General features: G+C 46.1%; 8 non-coding genes across 8 annotated transcripts; all 8 read right to left on the bottom strand.

The window, feature by feature from the left end:
- Positions 1-889: 889 nt before the first annotated feature.
- On the bottom strand, positions 890-1,080 carry LOC130317642 (U2 spliceosomal RNA). Its single transcript, XR_008864727.1, has one exon. It is a non-coding gene; the product is annotated as a U2 spliceosomal RNA (small nuclear RNA).
- Positions 1,081-3,164: 2,084 nt separating this feature from the next.
- On the bottom strand, positions 3,165-3,355 carry LOC130317641 (U2 spliceosomal RNA). Its single transcript, XR_008864726.1, has one exon. It is a non-coding gene; the product is annotated as a U2 spliceosomal RNA (small nuclear RNA).
- A 2,084-nt stretch (positions 3,356-5,439) lies between these two features.
- Positions 5,440-5,630, bottom strand: LOC130317640 (U2 spliceosomal RNA). The gene has a single exon (XR_008864725.1). It is a non-coding gene; the product is annotated as a U2 spliceosomal RNA (small nuclear RNA).
- A 2,089-nt stretch (positions 5,631-7,719) lies between these two features.
- Positions 7,720-7,910, bottom strand: LOC130317638 (U2 spliceosomal RNA). The gene has a single exon (XR_008864723.1). It is a non-coding gene; the product is annotated as a U2 spliceosomal RNA (small nuclear RNA).
- A 2,097-nt stretch (positions 7,911-10,007) lies between these two features.
- LOC130317637 (U2 spliceosomal RNA) lies at positions 10,008-10,198 on the bottom strand. The gene has a single exon (XR_008864722.1). It is a non-coding gene; the product is annotated as a U2 spliceosomal RNA (small nuclear RNA).
- Positions 10,199-12,309: 2,111 nt separating this feature from the next.
- On the bottom strand, positions 12,310-12,500 carry LOC130317636 (U2 spliceosomal RNA). The gene has a single exon (XR_008864721.1). It is a non-coding gene; the product is annotated as a U2 spliceosomal RNA (small nuclear RNA).
- Positions 12,501-14,585: 2,085 nt separating this feature from the next.
- On the bottom strand, positions 14,586-14,776 carry LOC130317635 (U2 spliceosomal RNA). Its single transcript, XR_008864720.1, has one exon. It is a non-coding gene; the product is annotated as a U2 spliceosomal RNA (small nuclear RNA).
- Positions 14,777-16,869: 2,093 nt separating this feature from the next.
- On the bottom strand, positions 16,870-17,060 carry LOC130317634 (U2 spliceosomal RNA). The gene has a single exon (XR_008864719.1). It is a non-coding gene; the product is annotated as a U2 spliceosomal RNA (small nuclear RNA).
- Positions 17,061-18,990: the final 1,930 nt, after the last annotated feature.

Here is an 18,990-nt window from a genome sequence, read left to right as displayed (position 1 = left end):
TGACATTTCTGCGACTTTAGCTTCTAGAGCATTTTTACAACATTATACATAGGTGCTGAATACATAAAAAGCGACTGTTCAGCGACAGACAAGTCGCATCGGCTGAAAGTAGGCCAGAATGTCAGTCCATGTTGGAGCAGGTTTAGATACAGTCTAAAGCATAGATCTCAAAGTCTGTGCACAGAATTTAGCAAGGGCCTCGCACCTTCTGATGCATCAGGTAGGTGCACAATAGCATAGCCTAACCCTCTGTACTTTGGTCTATATTGATGCGGGACATAGACAGCCAGCTGATGACCAATCCATTAGTGCAATGGATGGCTGGAAGCATTTGTCTTTGCCTTTGCAATACCACAGAAGCAATGCATGGTCAATGTACAGCAATGACACACCTGTGTGAACAGCCAGGAGACCCCCCCCCCCCCCATGTTATGTTACATAGTTACATAGTTAGTACGGTCGAAAAAAGACATATGTCCATCACGTTCAACCAGGGAATTAAGGGGTAGGGGTGTGGCGCGATATTGGGGAAGGGATGAGATTTTATATTTCTTCATAAGCATTAATCTTATTTTGTCAATTAGGAACATTCAGCACCCACCCGCTATCAAGGCAGCTGCCTATCATGTCATGCCCTACCTGCACAGGTGTGCTGGCTACTCAAATGATCCAATTAAGGAGGCCATTTAGTCAGCAGCAGCAGAAGTCCTGTGCCTGGACGCTCCAACAGGGGCCAGACACAAGCAGAAGCAGAAGCAGCAGAAGCAGCAGCAGCACCACCTTTTGTTTTTTGGCTGCAGCAGCAGCAAGGCCCACAGGGCTGGCTAGCTGGCTAGCCAGCAAGCAGGTAGCAATGAAAGTAGGAATCTTTCTTTTTAACCCTGTAAGGGGGTGGTGCACTGTACCCGAAGATACTGCCATATCGGGTCAATGCATAGGGCGACGGAAGCAAGCTTCGAAATCGGCCCCCGTTCTCAAAAATCCATTTAATATATGGTCCCCAGATAGGGGACGTATCAGATATTAAACTGATAAGAACAGATACTACACTTGATCTTAGCCAAAAGGCCGAGAAGCGATAACCGTGAAAGGGGCGGGCCCAACAAGGTCCCCTTCATGGGCACTATCACTGCTTGCTGTCAGGGAGGCTGCCAGACAATTTTCCATGCACACTCTGGGCTGGGGGGCAGTCAACCACCAGTACACACAGCAGAACCTAAACCCATACCATTATTGCTAAGCAGCAAGACAGGGGCCCATTGCACTCCCACGGGGCCTTTTTAAATGCAATCCATAACCCGGATTTGCCAGGAACCCTTCTTACTCCTCCTACTTGCATGTGACACTGGGCTTAGGATCTGCATAGGAAACACACACACAAGCACACACCTACCTTTGTTGCCTGCAGATGCCTCCTTGGCTGTCCCCAAACGGTATCAAACCAACACCCACGGGAAGCTGTAAGCATAGAGGACATGCCTGCACCCCATTGGACTTACCTGTGTGGGTTAAATCCGGGTTATTTGACAACCTATGGCGGTGATGGTTCTGCTCAGGCAGAGCAGTGCTGATGCTCCTCATAAAGCTGTCGCTGCTGTGAAGGTTCTAGGTGACATCACAAATCCCTATGGTTACATACACAACAAAGCTGGGTTGTTGTTGTTTACACTCTGCAAGGCCTGTGGAAGTGAGTGACATCATAGCACTGTAGTTCTGAGGGTTCAAGATGGATGCAACAATCTCCTGTTGCTTCTATGAAGGCCGTAATAGACGACATCACCAAACAGCTCCATAGTCACATACACAGCAAAGGAGAGATGTTGTTTACACCTAGTGATGTCAGTGGTATTGAGTGACATCACAGCACAGTGCTAAGGCTCCTGGGCCTGGACACAGCAGCGGCTGCAATATCTCAACGGAGAATACGTTTATATCTATGTGTGTGTGTGCGCATATATATATATATATATATATATATATATATATATATATATATTTCTCCGCCGAAATCACTTTTAAACCCATTTCCACCTTTTTTTCCCTTCTCTTCCTCTTACTTTTTTTTCACGTTTTTTTACGTTTTTCTCCTTTTCGCCTCTTTTCTGGGCGTATTATTCTTCTTTTTCTTCTTTTTTTTCGTCTAATGCATACCCCATCAGTGCAGCAATGCTTATTCAATACCGCCAGCAGATGGAGACACTGGGGGATAATTTTCTAAGGATTTATACTGATTTTTCCTGTCTGAATTTGTCGCACAGAAAGTTGCAGGCCAAATATGTGTGACATTTCTGCGACTTTAGCTTCTAGAGCATTTTTACAACATTATACATAGGTGCTGAATACATAAAAAGCGACTGTTCAGCGACAGACAAGTCGCATCGGCTGAAAGTAGGCCAGAATGTCAGTCCATGTTGGAGCAGGTTTAGATACAGTCTAAAGCATAGATCTCAAAGTCTGTGCACAGAATTTAGCAAGGGCCTCGCACCTTCTGATGCATCAGGTAGGTGCACAATAGCATAGCCTAACCCTCTGTACTTTGGTCTATATTGATGCGGGACATAGACAGCCAGCTGATGACCAATCCATTAGTGCAATGGATGGCTGGAAGCATTTGTCTTTGCCTTTGCAATACCACAGAAGCAATGCATGGTCAATGTACAGCAATGACACACCTGTGTGAACAGCCAGGAGACCCCCCCCCATGTTATGTTACATAGTTACATAGTTAGTACGGTCGAAAAAAGACATATGTCCATCACGTTCAACCAGGGAATTAAGGGGTAGGGGTGTGGCGCGATATTGGGGAAGGGATGAGATTTTATATTTCTTCATAAGCATTAATCTTATTTTGTCAATTAGGAACATTCAGCACCCACCCGCTATCAAGGCAGCTGCCTATCATGTCATGCCCTACCTGCACAGGTGTGCTGGCTACTCAAATGATCCAATTAAGGAGGCCATTTAGTCAGCAGCAGCAGAAGTCCTGTGCCTGGACGCTCCAACAGGGGCCAGACACAAGCAGAAGCAGAAGCAGCAGAAGCAGCAGCAGCACCACCTTTTGTTTTTTGGCTGCAGCAGCAGCAAGGCCCACAGGGCTGGCTAGCTGGCTAGCCAGCAAGCAGGTAGCAATGAAAGTAGGAATCTTGCTTTTTAACCCTGTAAGGGGGTGGTGCACTGTACCCGAAGATACTGCCATATCGGGTCAATGCATAGGGCGACGGAAGCAAGCTTCGAAATCGGCCCCCGTTCTCAAAAATCCATTTAATATATGGTCCCCAGATAGGGGACGTATCAGATATTAAACTGATAAGAACAGATACTACACTTGATCTTAGCCAAAAGGCCGAGAAGCGATAACCGTGAAAGGGGCGGGCCCAACAAGGTCCCCTTCATGGGCACTATCACTGCTTGCTGTCAGGGAGGCTGCCAGACAATTTTCCATGCACACTCTGGGCTGGGGGGCAGTCAACCACCAGTACACACAGCAGAACCTAAACCCATACCATTATTGCTAAGCAGCAAGACAGGGGCCCATTGCACTCCCACGGGGCCTTTTTAAATGCAATCCATAACCCGGATTTGCCAGGAACCCTTCTTACTCCTCCTACTTGCATGTGACACTGGGCTTAGGATCTGCATAGGAAACACACACACAAGCACACACCTACCTTTGTTGCCTGCAGATGCCTCCTTGGCTGTCCCCAAACGGTATCAAACCAACACCCACGGGAAGCTGTAAGCATAGAGGACATGCCTGCACCCCATTGGACTTACCTGTGTGGGTTAAATCCGGGTTATTTGACAACCTATGGCGGTGATGGTTCTGCTCAGGCAGAGCAGTGCTGATGCTCCTCATAAAGCTGTCGCTGCTGTGAAGGTTCTAGGTGACATCACAAATCCCTTTGGTTACATACACAACAAAGCTGGGTTGTTGTTGTTTACACTCTGCAAGGCCTGTGGAAGTGAGTGACATCATAGCACTGTAGTTCTGAGGGTTCAAGATGGATGCAACAATCTCCTGTTGCTTCTATGAAGGCCGTAATAGACGACATCACCAAACAGCTCCATAGTCACATACACAGCAAAGGAGAGATGTTGTTTACACCTAGTGATGTCAGTGGTATTGAGTGACATCACAGCACAGTGCTAAGGCTCCTGGGCCTGGACACAGCAGCGGCTGCAATATCTCAACGGAGAATACGTTTATATCTATGTGTGTGTGTGCGCATATATATATATATATATATATATATATATATATATATATATATTTCTCCGCCGAAATCACTTTTAAACCCATTTCCACCTTTTTTTCCCTTCTCTTCCTCTTACTTTTTTTTCACGTTTTTTTACGTTTTTCTCCTTTTCGCCTCTTTTCTGGGCGTATTATTCTTCTTTTTCTTCTTTTTTTTCGTCTAATGCATACCCCATCAGTGCAGCAATGCTTATTCAATACCGCCAGCAGATGGAGACACTGGGGGATAATTTTCTAAGGATTTATACTGATTTTTCCTGTCTGAATTTGTCGCACAGAAAGTTGCAGGCCAAATATGTGTGACATTTCTGCGACTTTAGCTTCTAGAGCATTTTTACAACATTATACATAGGTGCTGAATACATAAAAAGCGACTGTTCAGCGACAGACAAGTCGCATCGGCTGAAAGTAGGCCAGAATGTCAGTCCATGTTGGAGCAGGTTTAGATACAGTCTAAAGCATAGATCTCAAAGTCTGTGCACAGAATTTAGCAAGGGCCTCGCACCTTCTGATGCATCAGGTAGGTGCACAATAGCATAGCCTAACCCTCTGTACTTTGGTCTATATTGATGCGGGACATAGACAGCCAGCTGATGACCAATCCATTAGTGCAATGGATGGCTGGAAGCATTTGTCTTTGCCTTTGCAATACCACAGAAGCAATGCATGGTCAATGTACAGCAATGACACACCTGTGTGAACAGCCAGGAGACCCCCCCACATGTTATGTTACATAGTTACATAGTTAGTACGGTCGAAAAAAGACATATGTCCATCACGTTCAACCAGGGAATTAAGGGGTAGGGGTGTGGCGCGATATTGGGGAAGGGATGAGATTTTATATTTCTTCATAAGCATTAATCTTATTTTGTCAATTAGGAACATTCAGCACCCACCCGCTATCAAGGCAGCTGCCTATCATGTCATGCCCTACCTGCACAGGTGTGCTGGCTACTCAAATGATCCAATTAAGGAGGCCATTTAGTCAGCAGCAGCAGAAGTCCTGTGCCTGGACGCTCCAACAGGGGCCAGACACAAGCAGAAGCAGAAGCAGCAGAAGCAGCAGCAGCACCACCTTTTGTTTTTTGGCTGCAGCAGCAGCAAGGCCCACAGGGCTGGCTAGCTGGCTAGCCAGCAAGCAGGTAGCAATGAAAGTAGGAATCTTTCTTTTTAACCCTGTAAGGGGGTGGTGCACTGTACCCGAAGATACTGCCATATCGGGTCAATGCATAGGGCGACGGAAGCAAGCTTCGAAATCGGCCCCCGTTCTCAAAAATCCATTTAATATATGGTCCCCAGATAGGGGACGTATCAGATATTAAACTGATAAGAACAGATACTACACTTGATCTTAGCCAAAAGGCCGAGAAGCGATAACCGTGAAAGGGGCGGGCCCAACAAGGTCCCCTTCATGGGCACTATCACTGCTTGCTGTCAGGGAGGCTGCCAGACAATTTTCCATGCACACTCTGGGCTGGGGGGCAGTCAACCACCAGTACACACAGCAGAACCTAAACCCATACCATTATTGCTAAGCAGCAAGACAGGGGCCCATTGCACTCCCACGGGGCCTTTTTAAATGCAATCCATAACCCGGATTTGCCAGGAACCCTTCTTACTCCTCCTACTTGCATGTGACACTGGGCTTAGGATCTGCATAGGAAACACACACACAAGCACACACCTACCTTTGTTGCCTGCAGATGCCTCCTTGGCTGTCCCCAAACGGTATCAAACCAACACCCACGGGAAGCTGTAAGCATAGAGGACATGCCTGCACCCCATTGGACTTACCTGTGTGGGTTAAATCCGGGTTATTTGACAACCTATGGCGGTGATGGTTCTGCTCAGGCAGAGCAGTGCTGATGCTCCTCATAAAGCTGTCGCTGCTGTGAAGGTTCTAGGTGACATCACAAATCCCTTTGGTTACATACACAACAAAGCTGGGTTGTTGTTGTTTACACTCTGCAAGGCCTGTGGAAGTGAGTGACATCATAGCACTGTAGTTCTGAGGGTTCAAGATGGATGCAACAATCTCCTGTTGCTTCTATGAAGGCCGTAATAGACGACATCACCAAACAGCTCCATAGTCACATACACAGCAAAGGAGAGATGTTGTTTACACCTAGTGATGTCAGTGGTATTGAGTGACATCACAGCACAGTGCTAAGGCTCCTGGGCCTGGACACAGCAGCGGCTGCAATATCTCAACGGAGAATACGTTTATATCTATGTGTGTGTGTGCGCATATATATATATATATATATATATATATATATATATATTTCTCCGCCGAAATCACTTTTAAACCCATTTCCACCTTTTTTTCCCTTCTCTTCCTCTTACTTTTTTTTCACGTTTTTTTACGTTTTTCTCCTTTTCGCCTCTTTTCTGGGCGTATTATTCTTCTTTTTCTTCTTTTTTTTCGTCTAATGCATACCCCATCAGTGCAGCAATGCTTATTCAATACCGCCAGCAGATGGAGACACTGGGGGATAATTTTCTAAGGATTTATACTGATTTTTCCTGTCTGAATTTGTCGCACAGAAAGTTGCAGGCCAAATATGTGTGACATTTCTGCGACTTTAGCTTCTAGAGCATTTTTACAACATTATACATAGGTGCTGAATACATAAAAAGCGACTGTTCAGCGACAGACAAGTCGCATCGGCTGAAAGTAGGCCAGAATGTCAGTCCATGTTGGAGCAGGTTTAGATACAGTCTAAAGTATAGATCTCAAAGTCTGTGCACAGAATTTAGCAAGGGCCTCGCACCTTCTGATGCATCAGGTAGGTGCACAATAGCATAGCCTAACCCTCTGTACTTTGGTCTATATTGATGCGGGACATAGACAGCCAGCTGATGACCAATCCATTAGTGCAATGGATGGCTGGAAGCATTTGTCTTTGCCTTTGCAATACCACAGAAGCAATGCATGGTCAATGTACAGCAATGACACACCTGTGTGAACAGCCAGGAGACCCCCCCCCCCCCCCCCCCCATGTTATGTTACATAGTTACATAGTTAGTACGGTCGAAAAAAGACATATGTCCATCACGTTCAACCAGGGAATTAAGGGGTAGGGGTGTGGCGCGATATTGGGGAAGGGATGAGATTTTATATTTCTTCATAAGCATTAATCTTATTTTGTCAATTAGGAACATTCAGCACCCACCCGCTATCAAGGCAGCTGCCTATCATGTCATGCCCTACCTGCACAGGTGTGCTGGCTACTCAAATGATCCAATTAAGGAGGCCATTTAGTCAGCAGCAGCAGAAGTCCTGTGCCTGGACGCTCCAACAGGGGCCAGACACAAGCAGAAGCAGAAGCAGCAGAAGCAGCAGCAGCACCACCTTTTGTTTTTTGGCTGCAGCAGCAGCAAGGCCCACAGGGCTGGCTAGCTGGCTAGCCAGCAAGCAGGTAGCAATGAAAGTAGGAATCTTTCTTTTTAACCCTGTAAGGGGGTGGTGCACTGTACCCGAAGATACTGCCATATCGGGTCAATGCATAGGGCGACGGAAGCAAGCTTCGAAATCGGCCCCCGTTCTCAAAAATCCATTTAATATATGGTCCCCAGATAGGGGACGTATCAGATATTAAACTGATAAGAACAGATACTACACTTGATCTTAGCCAAAAGGCCGAGAAGCGATAACCGTGAAAGGGGCGGGCCCAACAAGGTCCCCTTCATGGGCACTATCACTGCTTGCTGTCAGGGAGGCTGCCAGACAATTTTCCATGCACACTCTGGGCTGGGGGGCAGTCAACCACCAGTACACACAGCAGAACCTAAACCCATACCATTATTGCTAAGCAGCAAGACAGGGGCCCATTGCACTCCCACGGGGCCTTTCTAAATGCAATCCATAACCCGGATTTGCCAGGAACCCTTCTTACTCCTCCTACTTGCATGTGACACTGGGCTTAGGATCTGCATAGGAAACACACACACAAGCACACACCTACCTTTGTTGCCTGCAGATGCCTCCTTGGCTGTCCCCAAACGGTATCAAACCAACACCCACGGGAAGCTGTAAGCATAGAGGACATGCCTGCACCCCATTGGACTTACCTGTGTGGGTTAAATCCGGGTTATTTGACAACCTATGGCGGTGATGGTTCTGCTCAGGCAGAGCAGTGCTGATGCTCCTCATAAAGCTGTCGCTGCTGTGAAGGTTCTAGGTGACATCACAAATCCCTTTGGTTACATACACAACAAAGCTGGGTTGTTGTTGTTTACACTCTGCAAGGCCTGTGGAAGTGAGTGACATCATAGCACTGTAGTTCTGAGGGTTCAAGATGGATGCAACAATCTCCTGTTGCTTCTATGAAGGCCGTAATAGACGACATCACCAAACAGCTCCATAGTCACATACACAGCAAAGGAGAGATGTTGTTTACACCTAGTGATGTCAGTGGTATTGAGTGACATCACAGCACAGTGCTAAGGCTCCTGGGCCTGGACACAGCAGCGGCTGCAATATCTCAACGGAGAATACGTTTATATCTATGTGTGTGTGTGCGCATATATATATATATATATATATATATATATATATATATATATATTTCTCCGCCGAAATCACTTTTAAACCCATTTCCACCTTTTTTTCCCTTCTCTTCCTCTTACTTTTTTTTCACGTTTTTTTACGTTTTTCTCCTTTTCGCCTCTTTTCTGGGCGTATTATTCTTCTTTTTCTTCTTTTTTTTCGTCTAATGCATACCCCATCAGTGCAGCAATGCTTATTCAATACCGCCAGCAGATGGAGACACTGGGGGATAATTTTCTAAGGATTTATACTGATTTTTCCTGTCTGAATTTGTCGCACAGAAAGTTGCAGGCCAAATATGTGTGACATTTCTGCGACTTTAGCTTCTAGAGCATTTTTACAACATTATACATAGGTGCTGAATACATAAAAAGCGACTGTTCAGCGACAGACAAGTCGCATCGGCTGAAAGTAGGCCAGAATGTCAGTCCATGTTGGAGCAGGTTTAGATACAGTCTAAAGCATAGATCTCAAAGTCTGTGCACAGAATTTAGCAAGGGCCTCGCACCTTCTGATGCATCAGGTAGGTGCACAATAGCATAGCCTAACCCTCTGTACTTTGGTCTATATTGATGCGGGACATAGACAGCCAGCTGATGACCAATCCATTAGTGCAATGGATGGCTGGAAGCATTTGTCTTTGCCTTTTCAATACCACAGAAGCAATGCATGGTCAATGTACAGCAATGACACACCTGTGTGAACAGCCAGGAGACCCCCCCCCCCCCCCCCCCCCCATGTTATGTTACATAGTTACATAGTTAGTACGGTCGAAAAAAGACATATGTCCATCACGTTCAACCAGGGAATTAAGGGGTAGGGGTGTGGCGCGATATTGGGGAAGGGATGAGATTTTATATTTCTTCATAAGCATTAATCTTATTTTGTCAATTAGGAACATTCAGCACCCACCCGCTATCAAGGCAGCTGCCTATCATGTCATGCCCTACCTGCACAGGTGTGCTGGCTACTCAAATGATCCAATTAAGGAGGCCATTTAGTCAGCAGCAGCAGAAGTCCTGTGCCTGGACGCTCCAACAGGGGCCAGACACAAGCAGAAGCAGAAGCAGCAGAAGCAGCAGCAGCACCACCTTTTGTTTTTTGGCTGCAGCAGCAGCAAGGCCCACAGGGCTGGCTAGCTGGCTAGCCAGCAAGCAGGTAGCAATGAAAGTAGGAATCTTTCTTTTTAACCCTGTAAGGGGGTGGTGCACTGTACCCGAAGATACTGCCATATCGGGTCAATGCATAGGGCGACGGAAGCAAGCTTCGAAATCGGCCCCCGTTCTCAAAAATCCATTTAATATATGGTCCCCAGATAGGGGACGTATCAGATATTAAACTGATAAGAACAGATACTACACTTGATCTTAGCCAAAAGGCCGAGAAGCGATAACCGTGAAAGGGGCGGGCCCAACAAGGTCCCCTTCATGGGCACTATCACTGCTTGCTGTCAGGGAGGCTGCCAGACAATTTTCCATGCACACTCTGGGCTGGGGGGCAGTCAACCACCAGTACACACAGCAGAACCTAAACCCATACCATTATTGCTAAGCAGCAAGACAGGGGCCCATTGCACTCCCACGGGGCCTTTTTAAATGCAATCCATAACCCGGATTTGCCAGGAACCCTTCTTACTCCTCCTACTTGCATGTGACACTGGGCTTAGGATCTGCATAGGAAACACACACACAAGCACACACCTACCTTTGTTGCCTGCAGATGCCTCCTTGGCTGTCCCCAAACGGTATCAAACCAACACCCACGGGAAGCTGTAAGCATAGAGGACATGCCTGCACCCCATTGGACTTACCTGTGTGGGTTAAATCCGGGTTATTTGACAACCTATGGCGGTGATGGTTCTGCTCAGGCAGAGCAGTGCTGATGCTCCTCATAAAGCTGTCGCTGCTGTGAAGGTTCTAGGTGACATCACAAATCCCTTTGGTTACATACACAACAAAGCTGGGTTGTTGTTGTTTACACTCTGCAAGGCCTGTGGAAGTGAGTGACATCATAGCACTGTAGTTCTGAGGGTTCAAGATGGATGCAACAATCTCCTGTTGCTTCTATGAAGGCCGTAATAGACGACATCACCAAACAGCTCCATAGTCACATACACAGCAAAGGAGAGATGTTGTTTACACCTAGTGATATCAGTGGTATTGAGTGACATCACAGCACAGTGCTAAGGCTCCTGGGCCTGGACACAGCAGCGGCTGCAATATCTCAACGGAGAATACGTTTATATCTATGTGTGTGTGTGCGCATATATATATATATATATATATATATATATATATATATATATATATATATATATATATTTCTCCGCCGAAATCACTTTTAAACCCATTTCCACCTTTTTTTCCCTTCTCTTCCTCTTACTTTTTTTTCACGTTTTTTTACGTTTTTCTCCTTTTCGCCTCTTTTCTGGGCGTATTATTCTTCTTTTTCTTCTTTTTTTTCGTCTAATGCATACCCCATCAGTGCAGCAATGCTTATTCAATACCGCCAGCAGATGGAGACACTGGGGGATAATTTTCTAAGGATTTATACTGATTTTTCCTGTCTGAATTTGTCGCACAGAAAGTTGCAGGCCAAATATGTGTGACATTTCTGCGACTTTAGCTTCTAGAGCATTTTTACAACATTATACATAGGTGCTGAATACATAAAAAGCGACTGTTCAGCGACAGACAAGTCGCATCGGCTGAAAGTAGGCCAGAATGTCAGTCCATGTTGGAGCAGGTTTAGATACAGTCTAAAGCATAGATCTCAAAGTCTGTGCACAGAATTTAGCAAGGGCCTCGCACCTTCTGATGCATCAGGTAGGTGCACAATAGCATAGCCTAACCCTCTGTACTTTGGTCTATATTGATGCGGGACATAGACAGCCAGCTGATGACCAATCCATTAGTGCAATGGATGGCTGGAAGCATTTGTCTTTGCCTTTGCAATACCACAGAAGCAATGCATGGTCAATGTACAGCAATGACACACCTGTGTGAACAGCCAGGAGACCCCCCCCCCCCCCCCCCCCCCATGTTATGTTACATAGTTACATAGTTAGTACGGTCGAAAAAAGACATATGTCCATCACGTTCAACCAGGGAATTAAGGGGTAGGGGTGTGGCGCGATATTGGGGAAGGGATGAGATTTTATATTTCTTCATAAGCATTAATCTTATTTTGTCAATTAGGAACATTCAGCACCCACCCGCTATCAAGGCAGCTGCCTATCATGTCATGCCCTACCTGCACAGGTGTGCTGGCTACTCAAATGATCCAATTAAGGAGGCCATTTAGTCAGCAGCAGCAGAAGTCCTGTGCCTGGACGCTCCAACAGGGGCCAGACACAAGCAGAAGCAGAAGCAGCAGAAGCAGCAGCAGCACCACCTTTTGTTTTTTGGCTGCAGCAGCAGCAAGGCCCACAGGGCTGGCTAGCTGGCTAGCCAGCAAGCAGGTAGCAATGAAAGTAGGAATCTTTCTTTTTAACCCTGTAAGGGGGTGGTGCACTGTACCCGAAGATACTGCCATATCGGGTCAATGCATAGGGCGACGGAAGCAAGCTTCGAAATCGGCCCCCGTTCTCAAAAATCCATTTAATATATGGTCCCCAGATAGGGGACGTATCAGATATTAAACTGATAAGAACAGATACTACACTTGATCTTAGCCAAAAGGCCGAGAAGCGATAACCGTGAAAGGGGCGGGCCCAACAAGGTCCCCTTCATGGGCACTATCACTGCTTGCTGTCAGGGAGGCTGCCAGACAATTTTCCATGCACACTCTGGGCTGGGGGGCAGTCAACCACCAGTACACACAGCAGAACCTAAACCCATACCATTATTGCTAAGCAGCAAGACAGGGGCCCATTGCACTCCCACGGGGCCTTTTTAAATGCAATCCATAACCCGGATTTGCCAGGAACCCTTCTTACTCCTCCTACTTGCATGTGACACTGGGCTTAGGATCTGCATAGGAAACACACACACAAGCACACACCTACCTTTGTTGCCTGCAGATGCCTCCTTGGCTGTCCCCAAACGGTATCAAACCAACACCCACGGGAAGCTGTAAGCATAGAGGACATGCCTGCACCCCATTGGACTTACCTGTGTGGGTTAAATCCGGGTTATTTGACAACCTATGGCGGTGATGGTTCTGCTCAGGCAGAGCAGTGCTGATGCTCCTCATAAAGCTGTCGCTGCTGTGAAGGTTCTAGGTGACATCACAAATCCCTTTGGTTACATACACAACAAAGCTGGGTTGTTGTTGTTTACACTCTGCAAGGCCTGTGGAAGTGAGTGACATCATAGCACTGTAGTTCTGAGGGTTCAAGATGGATGCAACAATCTCCTGTTGCTTCTATGAAGGCCGTAATAGACGACATCACCAAACAGCTCCATAGTCACATACACAGCAAAGGAGAGATGTTGTTTACACCTAGTGATGTCAGTGGTATTGAGTGACATCACAGCACAGTGCTAAGGCTCCTGGGCCTGGACACAGCAGCGGCTGCAATATCTCAACGGAGAATACGTTTATATCTATGTGTGTGTGTGCGCATATATATATATATATATATATATATATATATATATATATATATTTCTCCGCCGAAATCACTTTTAAACCCATTTCCACCTTTTTTTCCCTTCTCTTCCTCTTACTTTTTTTTCACGTTTTTTTACGTTTTTCTCCTTTTCGCCTCTTTTCTGGGCGTATTATTCTTCTTTTTCTTCTTTTTTTCGTCTAATGCATACCCCATCAGTGCAGCAATGCTTATTCAATACCGCCAGCAGATGGAGACACTGGGGGATAATTTTCTAAGGATTTATACTGATTTTTCCTGTCTGAATTTGTCGCACAGAAAGTTGCAGGCCAAATATGTGTGACATTTCTGCGACTTTAGCTTCTAGAGCATTTTTACAACATTATACATAGGTGCTGAATACATAAAAAGCGACTGTTCAGCGACAGACAAGTCGCATCGGCTGAAAGTAGGCCAGAATGTCAGTCCATGTTGGAGCAGGTTTAGATACAGTCTAAAGCATAGATCTCAAAGTCTGTGCACAGAATTTAGCAAGGGCCTCGCACCTTCTGATGCATCAGGTAGGTGCACAATAGCATAGCTAACCCCTCTGTACTTTGGTCTATATTGATGCGGGACATAGACAGCCAGCTGATGACCAATCCATTAGTGCAATGGATGGCTGGAAGCATTTGTCTTTGCCTTTGCAATACCACAGAAGCAATGCATGGTCAATGTACAGCAATGACACACCTGTGTGAACAGCCAGGAGACCCCCCCCCCCATGTTATGTTACATAGTTACATAGTTAGTACGGTCGAAAAAAGACATATGTCCATCACGTTCAACCAGGGAATTAAGGGGTAGGGGTGTGGCGCGATATTGGGGAAGGGATGAGATTTTATATTTCTTCATAAGCATTAATCTTATTTTGTCAATTAGGAACATTCAGCACCCACCCGCTATCAAGGCAGCTGCCTATCATGTCATGCCCTACCTGCACAGGTGTGCTGGCTACTCAAATGATCCAATTAAGGAGGCCATTTAGTCAGCAGCAGCAGAAGTCCTGTGCCTGGACGCTCCAACAGGGGCCAGACACAAGCAGAAGCAGAAGCAGCAGAAGCAGCAGCAGCACCACCTTTTGTTTTTTGGCTGCAGCAGCAGCAAGGCCCACAGGGCTGGCTAGCTGGCTAGCCAGCAAGCAGGTAGCAATGAAAGTAGGAATCTTTCTTTTTAACCCTGTAAGGGGGTGGTGCACTGTACCCGAAGATACTGCCATATCGGGTCAATGCATAGGGCGACGGAAGCAAGCTTCGAAATCGGCCCCCGTTCTCAAAAATCCATTTAATATATGGTCCCCAGATAGGGGACGTATCAGATATTAAACTGATAAGAACAGATACTACACTTGATCTTAGCCAAAAGGCCGAGAAGCGATAACCGTGAAAGGGGCGGGCCCAACAAGGTCCCCTTCATGGGCACTATCACTGCTTGCTGTCAGGGAGGCTGCCAGACAATTTTCCATGCACACTCTGGGCTGGGGGGCAGTCAACCACCAGTACACACAGCAGAACCTAAACCCATACCATTATTGCTAAGCAGCAAGACAGGGGCCCATTGCACTCCCACGGGGCCTTTTTAAATGCAATCCATAACCCGGATTTGCCAGGAACCCTTCTTACTCCTCCTACTTGCATGTGACACTGGGCTTAGGATCTGCATAGGAAACACACACACAAGCACACACCTACCTTTGTTGCCTGCAGATGCCTCCTTGGCTGTCCCCAAACGGTATCAAACCAACACCCACGGGAAGCTGTAAGCATAGAGGACATGCCTGCACCCCATTGGACTTACCTGTGTGGGTTAAATCCGGGTTATTTGACAACCTATGGCGGTGATGGTTCTGCTCAGGCAGAGCAGTGCTGATGCTCCTCATAAAGCTGTCGCTGCTGTGAAGGTTCTAGGTGACATCACAAATCCCTTTGGTTACATACACAACAAAGCTGGGTTGTTGTTGTTTACACTCTGCAAGGCCTGTGGAAGTGAGTGACATCATAGCACTGTAGTTCTGAGGGTTCTAGATGGATGCAACAATCTCCTGTTGCTTCTATGAAGGCCGTAATAGACGACATCACCAAACAGCTCCATAGTCACATACACAGCAAAGGAGAGATGTTGTTTACACCTAGTGATGTCAGTGGTATTGAGTGACATCACAGCACAGTGCTAAGGCTCCTGGGCCTGGACACAGCAGCGGCTGCAATATCTCAACGGAGAATACGTTTATATCTATGTGTGTGTGTGCGCATATATATATATATATATATATATATATATATAATATATATATATATATATTTCTCCGCCGAAATCACTTTTAAACCCATTTCCACCTTTTTTTCCCTTCTCTTCCTCTTACTTTTTTTTCACGTTTTTTTACGTTTTTCTCCTTTTCGCCTCTTTTCTGGGCGTATTATTCTTCTTTTTCTTCTTTTTTTTCGTCTAATGCATACCCCATCAGTGCAGCAATGCTTATTCAATACCGCCAGCAGATGGAGACACTGGGGGATAATTTTCTAAGGATTTATACTGATTTTTCCTGTCTGAATTTGTCGCACAGAAAGTTGCAGGCCAAATATGTGTGACATTTCTGCGACTTTAGCTTCTAGAGCATTTTTACAACATTATACATAGGTGCTGAATACATAAAAAGCGACTGTTCAGCGACAGACAAGTCGCATCGGCTGAAAGTAGGCCAGAATGTCAGTCCATGTTGGAGCAGGTTTAGATACAGTCTAAAGCATAGATCTCAAAGTCTGTGCACAGAATTTAGCAAGGGCCTCGCACCTTCTGATGCATCAGGTAGGTGCACAATAGCATAGCCTAACCCTCTGTACTTTGGTCTATATTGATGCGGGACATAGACAGCCAGCTGATGACCAATCCATTAGTGCAATGGATGGCTGGAAGCATTTGTCTTTGCCTTTGCAATACCACAGAAGCAATGCATGGTCAATGTACAGCAATGACACACCTGTGTGAACAGCCAGGAGACCCCCCCCCCCATGTTATGTTACATAGTTACATAGTTAGTACGGTCGAAAAAAGACATATGTCCATCACGTTCAACCAGGGAATTAAGGGGTAGGGGTGTGGCGCGATATTGGGGAAGGGATGAGATTTTATATTTCTTCATAAGCATTAATCTTATTTTGTCAATTAGGAACATTCAGCACCCACCCGCTATCAAGGCAGCTGCCTATCATGTCATGCCCTACCTGCACAGGTGTGCTGGCTACTCAAATGATCCAATTAAGGAGGCCATTAAGTCAGCAGCAGCAGAAGTCCTGTGCCTGGACGCTCCAACAGGGGCCAGACACAAGCAGAAGCAGAAGCAGCAGAAGCAGCAGCAGCACCACCTTTTGTTTTTTGGCTGCAGCAGCAGCAAGGCCCACAGGGCTGGCTAGCTGGCTAGCCAGCAAGCAGGTAGCAATGAAAGTAGGAATCTTTCTTTTTAACCCTGTAAGGGGGTGGTGCACTGTACCCGAAGATACTGCCATATCGGGTCAATGCATAGGGCGACGGAAGCAAGCTTCGAAATCGGCCCCCGTTCTCAAAAATCCATTTAATATATGGTCCCCAGATAGGGGACGTATCAGATATTAAACTGATAAGAACAGATACTACACTTGATCTTAGCCAAAAGGCCGAGAAGCGATAACCGTGAAAGGGGCGGGCCCAACAAGGTCCCCTTCATGGGCACTATCACTGCTTGCTGTCAGGGAGGCTGCCAGACAATTTTCCATGCACACTCTGGGCTGGGGGGCAGTCAACCACCAGTACACACAGCAGAACCTAAACCCATACCATTATTGCTAAGCAGCAAGACAGGGGCCCATTGCACTCCCACGGGGCCTTTTTAAATGCAATCCATAACCCGGATTTGCCAGGAACCCTTCTTACTCCTCCTACTTGCATGTGACACTGGGCTTAGGATCTGCATAGGAAACACACACACAAGCACACACCTACCTTTGTTGCCTGCAGATGCCTCCTTGGCTGTCCCCAAACGGTATCAAACCAACACCCACGGGAAGCTGTAAGCATAGAGGACATGCCTGCACCCCATTGGACTTACCTGTGTGGGTTAAATCCGGGTTATTTGACAACCTATGGCGGTGATGGTTCTGCTCAGGCAGAGCAGTGCTGATGCTCCTCATAAAGCTGTCGCTGCTGTGAAGGTTCTAGGTGACATCACAAATCCCTTTGGTTACATACACAACAAAGCTGGGTTGTTGTTGTTTACACTCTGCAAGGCCTGTGGAAGTGAGTGACATCATAGCACTGTAGTTCTGAGGGTTCAAGATGGATGCAACAATCTCCTGTTGCTTCTATGAAGGCCGTAATAGACGACATCACCAAACAGCTCCATAGTCACATACACAGCAAAGGAGAGATGTTGTTTACACCTAGTGATGTCAGTGGTATTGAGTGACATCACAGCACAGTGCTAAGGCTCCTGGGCCTGGACACAGCAGCGGCTGCAATATCTCAACGGAGAATACGTTTATATCTATGTGTGTGTGTGCGCATATATATATATATATATATATATATATATATATATATATATATTTCTCCGCCGAAATCACTTTTAAACCCATTTCCACCTTTTTTTCCCTTCTCTTCCTCTTACTTTTTTTTCACGTTTTTTTACGTTTTTCTCCTTTTCGCCTCTTTTCTGGGCGTATTATTCTTCTTTTTCTTCTTTTTTTTCGTCTAATGCATACCCCATCAGTGCAGCAATGCTTATTCAATACCGCCAGCAGATGGAGACACTGGGGGATAATTTTCTAAGGATTTATACTGATTTTTCCTGTCTGAATTTGTCGCACAGAAAGTTGCAGGCCAAATATGTGTGACATTTCTGCGACTTTAGCTTCTAGAGCATTTTTACAACATTATACATAGGTGCTGAATACATAAAAAGCGACTGTTCAGCGACAGACAAGTCGCATCGGCTGAAAGTAGGCCAGAATGTCAGTCCATGTTGGAGCAGGTTTAGATACAGTCTAAAGCATAGATCTCAAAGTCTGTGCACAGAATTTAGCAAGGGCCTCGCACCTTCTGATGCATCAGGTAGGTGCACAATAGCATAGCCTAACCCTCTGTACTTTGGTCTATATTGATGCGGGACATAGACAGCCAGCTGATGACCAATCCATTAGTGCAATGGATGGCTGGAAGCATTTGTCTTTGCCTTTGCAATACCACAGAAGCAATGCATGGTCAATGTACAGCAATGACACACCTGTGTGAACAGCCAGGAGACCCCCCCCCCCCCCCCCATGTTATGTTACATAGTTACATAGTTAGTACGGTCGAAAAAAGACATATGTCCATCATGTTCAACCAGGGAATTAAGGGGTAGGGGTGTGGCGCGATATTGGGGAAGGGATGAGATTTTATATTTCTTCATAAGCATTAATCTTATTTTGTCAATTAGGAACATTCAGCACCCACCCGCTATCAAGGCAGCTGCCTATCATGTCATGCCCTACCTGCACAGGTGTGCTGGCTACTCAAATGATCCAATTAAGGAGGCCATTTAGTCAGCAGCAGCAGAAGTCCTGTGCCTGGACGCTCCAA

Source organism: Hyla sarda, unplaced genomic scaffold, assembly GCF_029499605.1.
Source record: "Hyla sarda isolate aHylSar1 unplaced genomic scaffold, aHylSar1.hap1 scaffold_2003, whole genome shotgun sequence".
In the NCBI taxonomy this organism is placed as follows: Eukaryota; Metazoa; Chordata; class Amphibia; order Anura; family Hylidae; genus Hyla; species Hyla sarda.
Note: the sequence above shows the minus strand (reverse complement) of the source record. Positions and strands in the feature narration are given on the sequence as shown.